This window comes from Alligator mississippiensis, chromosome 2 (genome assembly GCF_030867095.1).
Source record: "Alligator mississippiensis isolate rAllMis1 chromosome 2, rAllMis1, whole genome shotgun sequence".
Classification (NCBI taxonomy): domain Eukaryota; kingdom Metazoa; phylum Chordata; order Crocodylia; family Alligatoridae; genus Alligator; species Alligator mississippiensis.
Window position 1 is genome coordinate 253,142,480 of NC_081825.1, and position 11,495 is coordinate 253,153,974.

The window sequence follows — 11,495 nt, forward strand, 5'->3', positions numbered from 1 at the left end:
GGTTTGCTCAGAAAAATGCATGCTTTTTTCTCTATGGCTTCCATGGGAAGAGGCAATATCCATATTTATCCTGTGAAGACTTCCTTGTTTTTGATGAGCAAGATTACATACCCAAGGTAACTCTCATAACCAAAGGCACTGAGATAGTCTAAGTGTATTAAAAAACATTATTACTCTGATTGTTTTTTCCCAGCAAGACTTCTTTTTGATCTGCTTAGGTGCCAGCTCTGAGATCACTATGGTTTAAAACAAATGTTTTTCAAGCGTTTCCTTAGTGCCTGTTTGTTAGTTTAGGGAATCACCTCTGTGTTTCAAATGACACCCTTCCAAGCGTGGTACAAATAGTTGCCTCGGATATATTTTCTCTTCCACATGGTATTTCTATCAGCAGCTTTCCCAAGTGGTCCTGCTCACTGCCCTGTCATTCATTACAGGTGGGGCAACAGGGAAGTGAAGTGATTTGCCCAAGTTTACATTACTGGTCAGCTAGGAATAGAGCTCTGTTTTCTCAAGTCCCAGCCCACTGCTCTGTCTACTAGGTCAAGCTGCCTCTCTGATAAGCTTCATACTCTTAGCTGGGTTTAAAATCATAATGCCATGTACTTATGTTCTTCAGTTATTTAATGTAGTAAAATGATACCTTCTCCTCCCTCAGTAAAGTTACAGCTCCTCCTACTTGGTTAACTAGCATTTCATATCTAAAAGACATATTATTGAATTGAGTTCCGACAGCAGGAATTTGTCCCCACTGATTTCTTTCAGGGCATCTAACATTCTTTCTAGCAATTTTGTTTCACTATGTCTACATTTGTATTAACGAGAAGCTTCTATGTATTGAAAATGTTGTAATTAACATTTGGCAAAACCATTAGTTTACTGTGTGCCACAGTTTTATCGTCACAGGGTTGCTACTGTCTGATCTTCCAAGTATTTTCAAATTGCTTGTATGATAGGACAGCAATGAATAAAACAGCATGATTAATTTGTTTTTGGATCCACTTGTAGGCAGAAATAAAAAAGGTTTACAGTAATCAGAACAGAGGCTTGATAAATATCCCGTAAGGAAGAGAAATGACACAATAAAAAATATTTATTTGATTGCTTAAAAGAGAGCTATAAACTTCATCTTAATTAGGCTGAGCTGTTTTGAAATTCATCCTGGAAGTTATCAGACATTTCAAAATGATAAGGCCTAATCTTCCTTCTGCTGAAACCAATAGTGACATTCACATTGAAGTTAAGAAGAATGTTTGTTCCCACTGACAGCAGTAAGTAGCCAGAAAATTATTCACAGTTCTTTCACAAAGTGTTGGAAGAGGTTTCTGTGTGTGGCTATATCTGGAAGACAATCAGTTGTGAACTTTTCAAACAGAACCTTATGCAGCTCCTTGGAAAATTTGTCTTTGTAGATGTTTAATGTCTAAGGTCTGATCCAAAGCCCATTGGATTTAGTAGGAGGTTTTGTCTCAATTCCACTGGACTTTGGATTTGTGCCTAAAGTCTCAAAATAGCTCCTATTCATGATTTCTGTTTGTTTTATATGGGAATTAGATTACGTCTTCAGTGGCATTAGATTGTAAAAGAGGGTGTATGTAGTTTTTATAGCATCATTTAATTGCATAGCTAAACTGTTAGATTCAGAGTGTTCTAATAAGAAGGCAATTAGAGAACCAAAACCACGTTGTAATTAATAAATCAATGTTAGCAGAGCTTTGCATAGACAAAAGAGTCCCTCTGCACCCCAATGATGAGTACACTGTAGAAAAAGGGCCCTTGGAAAACAGGACTTTAAAACTGGCACTGGTTCTTGGCAAGTCTTATCCCATAACAAACATATGGGGGATATGTAGTATTGTAGTGGGTGCCCTGCCACAACCACAGGGGAGCCCCAGCTTGGACTGATGCTTGAACATTTCCCTGGAAGGTGTGGATGCACAAGGTCTGTCCGGAATGGTGTGCCTGAGGTGACCTGCTGCAGATGGTGATTTACCACTACAAAACACAGCATCTATGTCGCTTGGCTCTCAGCATGAACTCCTGCAGGCTCTCACAGGTGTGTGTTATGAGGCAGCTCATCCCCAGCAAAGCTGCATGCATGCTCATCATTTTGATCCCTGTGGGCTTTGCAAAGAAACCTTACAAAGAAATCAGCCCTTCTGTTGCCCTGGGGGGTCAGGCCAACTCTCAGGATCTCAATATTGCGCTGTTAGACAGGAGGGTGTGACACAATTGCACATATACAAAACACACACACTTCAATTAGGTGCACACACACACACACACACACACACACACACACTACCAGCTCAGGCACATACAGATTCAAACCAGCCTAGGCACATGCATATCTATCACCAATTCAAGCACATACACCATACACCCCAAAAGTTACCACAGATCACTAATTTGTATATCATGCACACAATGCCATATACACACACACACACACACACACAAGCAACTCAGATACACACACGTTCAAAATAACCAGTCTAGGTTCATGCACACCTATCACCAGTTTAAGCCCATACATGCTACACACACCACATTTAGACAGAATCAGTTACCAGTTACCAATACCTGCACATCCAATACACATACATGGATTACTAATTCATATACCACACACAGACACACACAATGATATCTATATATGTGTATTCACTAATTCACACACAAGCCACCCACCTACACATACACACAGGTGAGTTCTTAAGTTGGGTGTTGTGATGTGTATGTATGTATATGCTTGGTGTACTTGGGATACCTGGGGAAAGGTTAAGGTAAGAAAGTAAAAGTGTAAGGATTTAAAGTACCAGGACCGGGATTAGAACCAGTAGACTGCAGGGGCCTGGGCTGAAGAACTGAGGCTTAGGGGTAATTTTAGGTTAATTGAGCTTAATTGATTAAAAGACAACGCCCAAAGCCTGCAGAACATATGCGAGAGCCTGGCAGGACAAAGTATGCTGAGGGGAAACCAGCATGGGTTCGTGGCAGGCAGATCGTGCCTGACCAATCTAGTCTCTTTTTATGACCAGGTTACGAAATGCCTGGACACAGGAGCAGGGGTGGATGTCGTATACTTAGACTTCAGGAAGGCCTTCGATACGGTATCCCACCCCATACTGGTGAACAAGTTAAGAGGCTGTGACTTGGATGACTACACAGTCCGGTGGGTGGCGAATTGGCTGGAGGGTCACACCCAGAGAGTCGTGGTGGATGGGGCAGTTTCGACCTGGAAGGGTGTGGGCAGTGCGGTCCCGCAGGGCTCGGTCCTTGGACCAATACTCTTTAATGTCTTCATCAGTGACTTGGACGAGGGAGTGAAATGTACTCTGTCCAAGTTTGCAAATGACACAAAGCTATGGGGAGAAGTGGACACGCCGGAGGGCAGGGAACAGCTGCAAGCTGACCTGGACAGGTTGGACAAGTGGGCAGAAAACAACAGAATGCAGTTCAACAAGGAGAAATGCAAAGTGCTGCACCTAGGGAGGAAAAATGTCCAGCACACCTACAGCCTAGGGAATGACCTGCTGGGTGGCACAGAGGTGGAAAGGGATCTTGGAGTCCTAGTGGACTCCAAGATGAACATGAGTCGGCAGTGTGACGAAGCCATCAAAAAAGCCAATGGCACTTTATCGTGCATCAGCAGATGCATGACGAATAGGAGGTGATACTTCCTCTCTATCGGGCGCTGGTCAGACCGCAGTTGGAGTACTGCGTGCAATTCTGGGCACCACACTTCAAGAGGGATGCGGATAACCTGGAATGGGTCCAGAGAAGGGCCACTCGTATGGTTAAGGGCCTGCAGACCAAGCCCTACAAGGAGAGACTAGAGAAACTGGACCTTTTCAGCCTCCGCAAGAGAAGGTTGAGAGGCGACCTTGTGGCTGCCTATAAGTTCATCACGGGGGCACAGAAGGGAATTGGTGAGTATTTATTCACCAAGGTGCCCCCGGGGGTTACAAGAAATAAATGGCCACAAGCTAGCAGAGAGCAGATTTAGTTTGGACATTAGGAAGAACTTCTTCACAGTTCGAGTGGCCAAGGTCTGGAACGGGCTCCCAAGGGAGGTGGTGCTCTCCCCTACCCTGGGGGTCTTCAAGAGGAGGTTGGATATGCATCTGGCTGGGGTCATCTAGACCCAGTACTCTTTCCTGCCTATGCAGGGGTTCGGACTCGATGATCTATTGAGGTCCCTTCCGACCCTAACGTCTATGAATCTATGAACAGGAAAGCATGCCAGCACAGAGGCTGGGTCTAGAGCCAGAGCTACCGGGAAGCTGAAAAGGTAGATAGGGAGAGGGAAAAATGGGACTAAAGGAAAGTGTGGGTGTTAAAGAGGGGCTCTGGTTGTGGGGGAGCCAGAGGATGGCTCTGGGGCAGCTAGAGAAGTCTGGGAAGCTGCAGGGGGGAGCCTGAAAACAGAGAGACGGACAGCAGAAAATCACAGAAAGAGCAGCAGGAGAGACTGAAAGGCGGCAGGGGCAGCAGGAAAAGGCAGTAGGAGCGTGGGAAGCAGGGGGACAGCAGAAAATTACAGGAAAAGCGGCAGAAGAGACTGAGAGGCAGCAGGGGTAGTGGGAAAGCAGAGAAAGGCAGCAGAAGGTTACAGGGAAAAGGCAGTAGGAATTGAGAGGAGATCGGGAAACTAGTGGAGAGGGATGGGGGCTGGAATTGTGAGAGAGAGAGAGAGAATGAGGCTGGAATTTAAGATAAGGAAGGGACTGAGATTCAGTAAAACATGATCCAACTCGGAGTTGCAAATGACAGTGGTTTTATTGAACAGGGGAGATGGTGACACAATGCCAAATTGGTTCCCTTGCATCCACACCCACACCGGCAGCAGGGGTTAGAGAGGCTTGGTGCAGGGGCTGAAGTCCAGGAGGAGAGAGACAGAGAGAGAAAGAGAGAGTCCAAATTGTAGGAGGAGGTGTGCAGGTAATAGCTACCTATCCCAGGCTGGAAGTTGATCCTTGATGGCCAGTTGGGGTCTCCTTCAGCTCGGTGTTGTCTAGAGTGGGTCACCGGCAGGGCCTCTGGGGTGGATAGGTGACGTGAAGCTGGTCTGGTCCAGATGGAAATGGCATTCCCACTGGGTCTGTCTTCACTGCCTGTTTTTATAGGGGCAGACCATGTGTGACCCTAGTGACAGGAGGCATGCCCAGGCAAGGGTCAGCTCCTGGTGTACTGAGCATGTGTGCTCCATGCAGAGATGTGCAGTTTCGGGTGTCTGTAATGGTGGGGTACAATGATAGAGTTGCTGGTTTTGCAGGGTCTTTTGTTTGTCTTGTATCTGTTCCTGGGTGAGGTCCGTGGTTCCTGGATGAATCAATGTGAGGTGATGGCCCAGTCATTACAGACCATTCAGTAGAGGCTTGCTACAATTGTATTTCAATTATTCCTAATCACACTCATTCATCGGGGAACCAATTTACATGGGAGGGGTACAATGAATCATATTATTGCAACATGGGATGCCCAGGCAGAGGACAGAAGATGGAGGCTTGACATATAAAATGGAAACTTGACATGACTTCGGTTCACTTAAAAACACAGGCCTAAACCATACAATATTCATATGAAACAATAAAAATCAATACGAAAATGATAATAATACAATATACAACAGTAAAAAGTAATACAAACCTAATAATTATACAATATAAAACAATGGATATCCAAAACCAAAAACTTGCTAGCAAAATAAAAATGTTCAAATCTTATCCTAAGTTTGAGCTCACTTACCTATAGGGAATAGAGAGGGAGAGAAAAGTCAGAAATGGTTGGGGAAGGGGAGGGAATGCATTTTAAAATAAAAAAAACAAACAAAAACTGGGGAGTTTGCTACACTTCCTTGGCCCACATGGACAGGAATGGAAGCTCTCTGGACTTGCTATCTGAAAGCTTCTTGAGATGGATGTCATAGAAGAAACTTTAGCAGCCTCTTGGAATCACCTATCTGTGGTGGCCTTGACTGCTTTTTTCTGCTGTTAGAATACACCGCATAACTAACCCCAGAGTATACCGATTTCTGTTCATGGTACAAGACTAAGCTTTTCCATGACTGGATGATGCTGGGGCCTACTGTACATTTGAACAGGGGAGGGAAGAGAGGGTCTTTAGGCAGGGTCTCCCCTGGTCACAACTGGCAATGTATTTTGGATATGCTCTTGCATGGGAGTCAAGTACACCTCTGGGAAAATGCACTATAGCTGGGGACCAGCACCATAACTAAACCTGGGAAAAATGGAAATGACAACTGTACAATGTGCCAAGCTATACCAGCTGCTTCAGATTCCCTTCTTCATGGCACTTGTTTTTTTCTCTTCCCAGTGCATATGAGCTTTTCTGTCTATTTGCTGTGCTGCCTGAGTCCAGAATCTGGGAACACTGGCTCTGCTCGGTCTGCTGCGAGGGTCTAAGCTAAATGGTACACGTTTTGCTGAAGGGGGAGGAATCTGCCCATGTGTTCTTGTCCAGCATTAGAGTAGATGGAATGAATATCCTTGCTCTCTCTGCAAAGTGAGCTCCATGTATTTTCTTGTAGTTTCTTCTGAGCGAGGGTATTTGTTTAATGTGTCCATCAGTGAATGTGGCGGAGGTTTGCTTTGTGTCAGAGGTAGGCACTCCTCTGTTCTCCTGGCAACAGTAACATGCCAACTGATCAGTGTGGATTGCCCTGTGGAAGTGTGCAGGCTGTCCCTGCATAGAGAAGTGATCAGAAGTCTAAGCAGCCTTGGTGTTTCCACTGTTGCAGAGGGCTGCTAGATACCCAGCTGGGTCACTTCGAATTGTTCTTCTGTGGTAGGTGATCAGATGTAATGTACAAAACCAAAACTGAGATGCCTACTGAACCTCTCTGAATCAGACCCATGCCATTTTTGAAAATGGGGCTTAGGGCCTGTAGTTTTCAGTGGTGCATTTGAAAATTATACTTTAAGTACCTAATGCTTAGAGCGGGGCTGTCTGACTTTTGGCTGGGACTGCACACTCCCCAGGCACATGCCGTGTGGGCTGCATGCCACCTGGGCCGCATGCTGTGCTAATCCTGTGGCGGGTGCCCTCTTACTGCTAGTGGCCCTGCACCACATGTCCTCATACTACACCTCATGGTGGGTGACCCCCTGCTGCACTGGGCAGAGCAGGGTGACTCTTGTGCCTTATTTGTTATGGCAGTTTCACCACATTTTGGCTGTGGTGGCAGCAGGGGCACACACTTGTGCTGCTGGGGGTGTAAGGTTGAGTAATATCAGCGGAGTATAATTTTCCCTGACAATCTCTAGGTGAAAATCATCAACCAAGGCCAGAAGTGCAGTCTCTGTGCTATATCCAGGTTGAAGGCCAGACCCACAAGCGTCCAAGAAAACCAATGGCATCCATATGCATCTGGACCTGTTGGGTGACCACCTGTTTCAGTGACCTCTCTCAAAAAGGGCAAGGTTGGAGACTGGGATACAACTGGATGAGAAATGACCATCAAGTGAGGATTTCTTGGCCAGGGACCAAACAGTTGCAGACCTGTCAAGTGGGGATGGACAACCACTGCCAGAAGTGGCCCCCAATTCCCCTGGCTGACTTTTCCAAGCCAGGACAGTGCACAGCTTGTCACCTTGGTCCTTCCAAGCACATCCTCCACATCAGTGGGCAATAGCAATTTAAAACAATCCATATAACCTGGACATGTTCCATTTTTCTCAACCCCAAACTCTGATTTTACAGCAAAAGTGGTAGTCCCCAAGCTGTGCCAGATAGGGCAATTTTGCAAAGTCAGTGGCAAATTCATCACAGCAGACAGAAGACGACTCCATTTCTGGGGATAAGCAAGCTGGATTAGCCAGGCCATTCACCATCCAAAACAGTTCTGCTGGATGATGTCACAACCCAGTTAATCAGTACCCATGCCACTAGCAAGAGATACCATTCAGACCATCCTCATTTCGCACACAGTAGTCAATTAAAGGTTAAAAGGAATCCTTGCCAGAAGTTCCTGAAAAAAAAGCCAAGCAAGAAACTTAAATTTATGCCCACGTCACGACCAAGAAATGAAACTTAAGCCCACTAGCAAGAAACGAAACTTAGGCGTGATTTATGATTGGTCAGAGTAAAAGGGGATAGCCCTGCCATAAATCCCTAGTGAAAACTGCTATATAATTGGAGATTCAGACGAAAACCAGATGACGTGGCATAAATCAATTGGTTATAACACAAACAAAACCAGCTTGCACTTCCGCAGAAGCAGAGAATTCTGAATACACGCAATAGAATAACTTGGTGGTTTGATCACCCATCAATCACTCCCCGTCATCGCGGTCCCAACGTACCCATACTCTCCTGCAGGCTCATCCAGTCGTTCACAGTATCTCGTTGTCATACACGGTCGATTGTAACCTGAGACACACACTCGAATGTAAACAACGCAAGCCTTCTGCCTGCGTCGCACGTCACTATCTGGGCAACGTAAGTAAACAATCTCCTGTAACCAACACGCGTCTGTGCCTGGTTAATTTCACCCCATCCATTAATTACCTGCCTGTCAAGGTGAAAGTTTTACTGCTCCGGCTCCGGGAGTCAGAAAGCAGCTGCCAGCCGGCTGCTCTGATTCCCGACAGATGACACTGCAGCTGCAATGGTAGCGAAGGAAAAGCTTCTTTGCCAATGCCACCTCCACATCATTGTTTTTTAAGAAAGATCTATGCTCCAGCTGGTTGGCTTCAGCACAGATTGAAAAACATCTGCACTCCAGCTACCATCTCTCCCATTTAAGCTGCCTCAGCTCCCCCATATACCATCAGGACCTGAGCCACTGTAATGGTGGGAGTGGAAACCTGGGTAACACTATCTATGGCCAAGGTCAGGGTGCTATTCCACCAATCAACCTGGCTATTAACGAAGTTGCCATCAAGGTGAGCAGCAATGTCCCCCTGAGAGGTCTGGAATTCCACTAGCCCCAAGAGTCTGGGGGCAGACCAGTCCATCAGCCCAACAGGGGTGATATAGGACAGAGAACTGCACCTTTAGGAGGTAGTAGTTGGACCATGACAAGTTTTGTGGCAACAGTCCTCATAATCAGATCCCCTGCAATCTAGACAGGTGAAAAGGATTAGGTCCTGCGTGTGCCCTGCTTAATGGGTTTGCTCTGTTAGCATCTGGGACAGCCTGATGATTGTCATGCAGTCCTGCTCCAGCCGCAAAGTGCCATATTCAACGTGTGTTTTGAACTCCTCCAACACAATAAGTCTAGGTGTCCTTAACCTCACTTCAGAGACCAATTGACTAGTTCAGTCAGTCAGGGAATCAGCTGTGCATCCAGGTAGTCAGTTCACCAGCAGAATCCCCAGTTTATCCCCAGCCTTGAGCGCAAGGTAGATGAACTCCAAGCTGAACAAATTTGGCAGCCAATATCTATTATGGGCCAGCTTTTCCTTTAAGACCATTATTGCTCTTCCCTTTTGTCCACCAGTCCAGCGGATCTAGTGTAGACTGCTGAACTGAGTATCCATCTGGAACCATCTGGGCAACCAACCCCGAGGCCACATCCCATCAGGTCTTGGTGATGCATGCAAGGTCAGTGGCTGCATCCTGAATGAGGTTGAAGGTGATTGATGTTTTGTTAACCCAGGGGTGGGCAAAATGCTGCCCAATCTGGCCTGCCAAGCACTTCCCTCTGGCCCGCGGAGCCCCTTCAAAACCCAGGTAATGGCAACTGCCTCTCTAAAAGCCTCCAGCAGCAACTGGCAGCACCAGCTGCCAGTTGCAGCATCTCAGGTTGTTTACTTGGGTTCTGGTTGTGAAGAAACCAACCCTGACCTCAGCCTGCCCCAGCCGGCCTCACCCCGCCCCAACTGGCCTCACCCCGCCCCACCCCTGGCTCAGGTCATGTTTGCAGCTTGAGAGTGGTGGGGGGCCTGGGCCAGAACCGGCAGCGCTGGTGAGGGGAAACAGTGTCTGGGCCACCTTCTGCTTTGCTGCATGGGACTGGAAAGGGCCCTGCCCTAAAGGTAAGCCCAGGAAAGTGGCTGCTGGGCAGGCTTTCTGTGTGCCATGATGTGCCGCTTGGGCTGTGCAGGGTCGGGCTGGGCTGCCACCGGGGAGGGGAAGCAGCAGCTGGGCCGCAGCTATGGCTCAGTCACCACCAAGAAGGAGAGGTGGTGGCGGAGCCATGTGCCTCTCAGGATGAGACGAGCACGGCCGGAGCGGCAGAGACTCAGCTGCATTTCATAGATTCATAGATGTTAGGGTCGGAAGGGACCTCAATAGATCATCGAGTCCAACCCCCTGCATAAGCAGGAAAGAGTGCTGGGTCTAGATGACCCCAGCTAGATGCTCATCTAACCTCCTCTTGAAGACCCCCAGGGTAGGGGAGAGCACCACCTCCCTTGGGAGCCCATTCCAGACCCTGGCCACTCGAACTGTGAAGAAGTTCCTCCTAATGTCCAATCTAAATCTGCTCTCTGCTAGCTTGTGGCCATTGTTTCTTGTAACCCCCGGGGGCGCCTTGGTGAATAAATACTCACCAATTCCCTTCTGTGCCCCCGTGATGAACTTAAAGGCAGCCACAAGGATGCCTCTCAACCTTCTCTTGCGGAGGCTGAAAAGGTCCAGTTTCTCTAGTCTCTCCTCGTAGGGCTTGGTTTGCAGGCCCTTGACCATACGAGTTGCCCTTCTCTGGACTCTCTCCAGGTTATCCGCATCCTTCTTGAAGTGTGGCACCCAGAATTGCATGCAGTACTCCAACTGCGGTCTGACCAGCGCCCGATAGAGGGGAAGTATCACCTCCTTGGACCTATTCGTCATGCATCTGCTGATGCACGATAAAGTGCCATTGGCTTTTTTGATGGCTTCATCACACTGCCGGCTCATGTTCATTTCCTCCCTGCCTGTGCCAGTCAGTCCCGAGCAGCACAAGGCTCCACCACCACTTCTGCTGGCTGGTGACAACCCAGCCAGGTTTGTCCCATCTGGAGCAGCATGTGGCCGAAACCAGCTTCCCACATGCTGCTGGGGATGGAAGGAGCCCAGCTGGGTCTGCACCAGCCAGCAGAAGCAGTGGCGGAGCTGTGTGCTGCTCGGGACTGACCCATGCAGGCAGGAGGAAAATGCAGCTGAGCCCCTGCTGCTCCAGCTGGACTCGTCCCATCCCAAGCAGCACATGGCTCCACCACCACTTCTGCTGGCCGGTGCAGACCCAGCCGGGCTCACCCTGTCCCCAGCAGCACATGGGAAACTGGCTTCAGACAAGTACCAGCATGACAGGCTCCTCCACCCCAATTTCAGTTCCCAGCCTGAGCTTTCCAGTGACAGAGGAGGAGATGGATCTGGAAGCAGCGGAGCTGAGTGCCCTAGCCAGAGATGTTCTGGGGAAGGAAGGGGAATCTGAGTTTGTGCTCCACACCCCTCAAAATTCCCCTAGAGCCAGGTGTCCTGCTCTGGAAGTCACTGTGGAGGAGGTTGTGAGTACAGGTGGCTCAGCTTCCCCTGTCATTATACCTCTG